General features: G+C 40.9%; 1 protein-coding gene across 2 annotated transcripts in view; it reads right to left on the reverse strand.

Moving 5' to 3' along the window:
• The window catches only part of LOC139415792 (galactose-specific lectin nattectin-like), a 1,187,935-nt gene that overhangs the window by 974,854 nt on the left and 208,081 nt on the right, over window positions 1-5,000 (reverse strand). The window lies entirely within an intron of this gene.

The raw sequence follows: 5,000 nt of genomic DNA on the forward strand, positions 1-5,000 counted from the left end.
TACAGCCTATGGCTCGAGGAAACTGTGCGTGTGGTCTGACCGATTTGATTGGCCCATATTCCTACAGAAACCTTGTAACTGGAGATTCCTTCAAAACGATTGTCTACAGTTACAGTGTAGGGAACTGCAAGGTTGGGTGACCATCTGGGACTGCTTCCGGGAGGAATTCAGGCTTGTGTAAAGGCTACCTGTGTCCAAAAGCTATTCCCCTCATCACATCATGAGGATGGACACGAGGACCAGGAGATCTGCAGCTGGCCGTCGTGGACCAGAGGAGGGGGTCTGCTGCTCTGCAGGATGTTTCAACACATCACGGGAGGCATCTCCCTGCGGGAGATCTTCACCTCCTACTTATTTGAAGAGGGTGCTGTTCCCTGGCAACAGCATAGACTACACTATGCACAACCAAAGGCTCTTTTAAGAGGGTGCTGTTCCCTGGCAACAGCATAGACTACACTATGCACAACCAAAGGCTCTTTTAAGAGGGTGCTGTTCCCTGGCAACAGCATAGACTACACTATGCACAACCAAAGGCTCTTTTAGAGGGTGCTGTTCCCTGGCAACTATGTACAACCAAAGGCTCTTTTAAGAGGGTGCTGTTCCCTGGCAACAGCATAGACTACACTATGCACAACCAAAGGCTCTTTTAAGAAGGTGTCCACACTGTAATAAGCTTATTCTTCCATTTCCTTAACTATGTCAACTGCAGTTATTAAATTCCCAGTTACTCTCCCTTTGATGCTCTAACCACTAGGCTACCTGCCACCATATTACTAAAGAAATGCTTTATATTGAAATACAGAGAGAGATGTAGTCGTCCCAGAGTTAATGATCCCAGGTCAGTTTATATTATACAGGAAGTATTATTAAAGAGATGCAGTAGTCCCAGAGTTAATGATCCCAGGTCAGTTTATATTATACAGGAAGTATTATTAAAGAGATGCAGTAGTCCCAGAGTTAATGATCCCAGGTCAGTTTATATTATACAGGAAGTATTATTAAAGAGATGTAGTAGTCCCAGAGTTAATGATCCCAGGTCAGTTTATATTATACAGGAAGTATTATTAAAGAGATGTAGTAGTCCCAGAGTTAATGATCCCAGGTCAGTTTATATTATACAGGAAGTATTATTAAAGAGATGCAGTAGTCCCAGAGTTAATGGTCCCAGGTCAGTTTATATTATACAGGAGGTATTATTAAAGAGACGTAGTCGTCCCAGAGTTAATGATCCCAGGTCAGTTTATATTATACAGGAAGTATTATTAAAGAGATGTAGTAGTCCCAGAGTTAATGATCCCAGGTCAGTTTATATTATACAGGAAGTATTATTAAAGAGATGCAGTAGTCCCAGAGTTAATGATCCCAGGTCAGTTTATATTATACAGGAAGTATTATTAAAGAGACGTAGTAGTCCCAGAGTTAATGATCCCAGGTCAGTTTATATTATACAGGAAGTATTATTAAAGAGATGTAGTAGTCCCAGAGTTAATGATCCCAGGTCAGTTTATATTATACAGGAAGTATTATGAAAGAGATGTAGTAGTCCCAGAGTTAATGATCCCAGGTCAGTTTATATTATACAGGAAGTATTATTAAAGAGATGCAGTAGTCCCAGAGTTAATGATCCCAGGTCAGTTTATATTATACAGGAAGTATTATTAAAGAGATGTAGTAGTCCCAGAGTTAATGATCCCAGGTCAGTTTATATTATACAGGAAGTATTATTAAAGAAATGCTTTACATTGAAATACAGAGAGAGATGTAGTAGTCCCAGAGTTAATGATCCCAGGTCAGTTTTGCACTTCACCTCCTGATGATTATGATGACTTGACAGTGTTAGAATAAAACAAACAAACCACTTAAGGCTTAAACGTGCTCTCTCTCTATCCACCTGTCTCTCGTCTGCAGGTATGTTTTGATGTGAGAGTGGAGGCCAACACATAGTCCCCTCATCGCCACCTCACCAGCTCTTAAGATAACCTTCGGGCCGACTGGGAGCCCAAGGCTGGTTAGGAGACACCACTAGAGAACCTATGATGTAATTGTGATGAACTGGGAGAATATTAGGGTAGCACTGTGATTCATTAATCATATGCTGTCTTCCCTGCTCCTCTGTTTCACCTCTTTCCTTTTATGCCTTCTATACGGCAGGGTAGCCTAGGGGTTAGAGCATTGGACTAGTAACCAAAAGGTTGCAAGTTCAAACCCCCGAGCTGACAAGGTACAAATCTGTCGTTCTGCCCCTGAACAGGCAGTATGTACAACCAAAGGCTCTTTTAAGATGGCTCTTTTAACCCACTGTTCCTAGGCCGTCATTGAAAATAAGAATTTGTTCTTAACTGACTTGCCTAGTTAAATAAAGGTATAATACATTTTTAAAAACTCTCTCTCCACCTCCTCTTTCTTCCTCTTCTGTCTTTTACACCTCTTTCCCCACCTCCTCTTTCTTCCTCTGTTGTTATAATGCACACCAGATGTGCATTGAAGTACAGATTGAACTTGTATTTATAATATAATATTACAATTATAATATTTATAATGCATGAATTATATATTTATAACACTTGGACAATGAACTTCTTTCAATGAAGCGTTTCACATTCTCTACTGGTCACAAAAGCTCTGACGAAGGCCGTGAGGCCGATACGTCAAGCTTATTTAAGATCAGTGATACGATCAAGAGCAGTGTGCGGTTTCCTATTTCCTGCATTCTCGACTGGTTGAAATGAAATCTCTGATTTGATTAAATACTACACCTATCATGTTTTGTACACTGCTGCTGCTCGCTGTTTATTATCGATGCATAGTCACTTTACGAATTCTCTCGACTAACCTGTGCCCCCGCACATTGACTCGGTACCGGTACCCCCTGTATATAGCCTCCACATTGACTCGGTACCAGTACCCCCTGTATATAACCTCCACATTGACTCGGTACCAGTACCCCCTGTATATAGTCTCCACATTGACTCTGTACCGTAATACCCTGTATATAGCCTCCACATTGACTCTGTACCGGTACCCCCTGTATATAGTCTCCACATGGCCTCTGTACCGTAATACCCTGTATATAGTCTCCACATTGACTCTGTACCGGTACACCCTGTATATAACCTCCACATTGACTCTGTACCGTAATACCCTGTATATAGTCTCCACATTGACTCTGTACCGGTACCCCCTGTATATAGCCTCCACATTGACTCTGTACCATAATACCCTGTATATAGCCTCAACATTGACTCTGTACCGGTACCCCTTGTATATAGCCTCCACATTGACTCTGTACCAGTACCCCCTGTATATAGCCTCCACATTGACTCGGTACCAGTACCCCCTGTATATAACCTCCACATTGACTCGGTACCAGTACCCCCTGTATATAGCCTCCACATTGACTCGATACCAGTACCCCCTGTATATAGCCTCCACATTGACTCTGTACCGTAATACCCTGTATATAGCCTCCACATTGACTCTGTACCGGTACCCCCTGTATATAGTCTCCACATGGCCTCTGTACCGTAATACCCTGTATATAGTCTCCACATTGACTCTGTACCGGTACCCCCTCTATATAGCCTCCACATTGACTCTGTACCGTAATACCCTGTATATAGCCTCCACATTGACTCTGTACCGGTACCCCCTGTATATAGCCTCCACATTGACTCTGTACCGTAATACCCTGTATATAGTCTCCACATTGACTCTGTACTGGTACCTCCTGTATATAGCCTCCACATTGACTCTGTACCGGTACCCCCTGTATATAGCCTCCACATTGACTCTGTACCGTAATAACCTGTATATAGCCTCCACATTGACTCTGTACCGTAATACCCTGTATATTTCCTCCACATTGACTCTGTACCAGTACCCCCTGTATATAGCCTCCACATTGACTCTGTACCGTAATACCCTGTATATAGTCTCCACATTGACTCTGTACTGGTACCTCCTGTATATAGTCTCCACATTGACTCTGTACTGGTACCTCCTGTATATAGCATCGTTATTGTTGTGTAATTTTCTTGTGTTGTGTTTTTACTAGTTTATTTAGTAAATCTTTTCTGAACTCTATTTCTTGGAACTGCATTGTTGATTTTTTAAAATATTTTGAACCTTTATTTAACTTGGAAAGTCAGTCAAGAATAAATTCTTATTTTCACTGAAAGGTGTTGTTGTATTCGGCACATGTGACAAATAAAGTTTAATTGAATATAGCAGATCAATGCAGATGAAGGAAGTTAGATATTGAGATTTAACCGGCTTTAGAGAAAATTAGTAAATAAAAAAACAAGTGTAGTGTGCTTTTTTTATCAATATATGAATGAGAAATCAGCCTTTAACTAGTTAAATCATGTTTCCAGTCCATTAGTTACAATGTGTAACCATTGATGTCCCAGGACCAGGAGTGATAAACCCTGTTGAAGTGTATAATTGTAATACATACATGCAGACACAGAGTCACTCAAAGACTGGAATTTGATGCTCCTGGCATTGGATATGACTGAAAAAGCATCTAAAAGACATTCATACCTGAACCGCACCTTTATTTGCCATGGTAGAGTACATGATCAGTGTATATATTCAAATGTACAGGGGACCATGGTAATAACTACATGTATATACGACTTACATCCTTGGCACAAAGTTATATTATATTCTACTCAATCCATAGGCTTCATTAATGTCATTCACACTGTTTTGAAGTTGATACAACTGGCTATGATAGCTGAGGTTCATAGCTAGGTTCTGAACTAATATGTATACCAAACGTTTGGGTCAATACACAGATCGGCTAGATAGCTAGATACACATCCGAAGGCATACAGGTAGTTATATCCTCCACTGCACAATAAGCAAGAAAATAGTTAGCTTGCTACGTTACTACAGCTGCATTGCACGGCAAATATCAGCAAGGCAAGCTAGATTCTTTACATCCAATGTTTCACAAGACGACAGTCTGGTTTGCTGGTTGTTTCTTAGGAGTCCCT

Source organism: Oncorhynchus clarkii, chromosome 9 (genome assembly GCF_045791955.1).
Source record: "Oncorhynchus clarkii lewisi isolate Uvic-CL-2024 chromosome 9, UVic_Ocla_1.0, whole genome shotgun sequence".
Classification (NCBI taxonomy): Eukaryota; Metazoa; Chordata; class Actinopteri; order Salmoniformes; family Salmonidae; genus Oncorhynchus; species Oncorhynchus clarkii.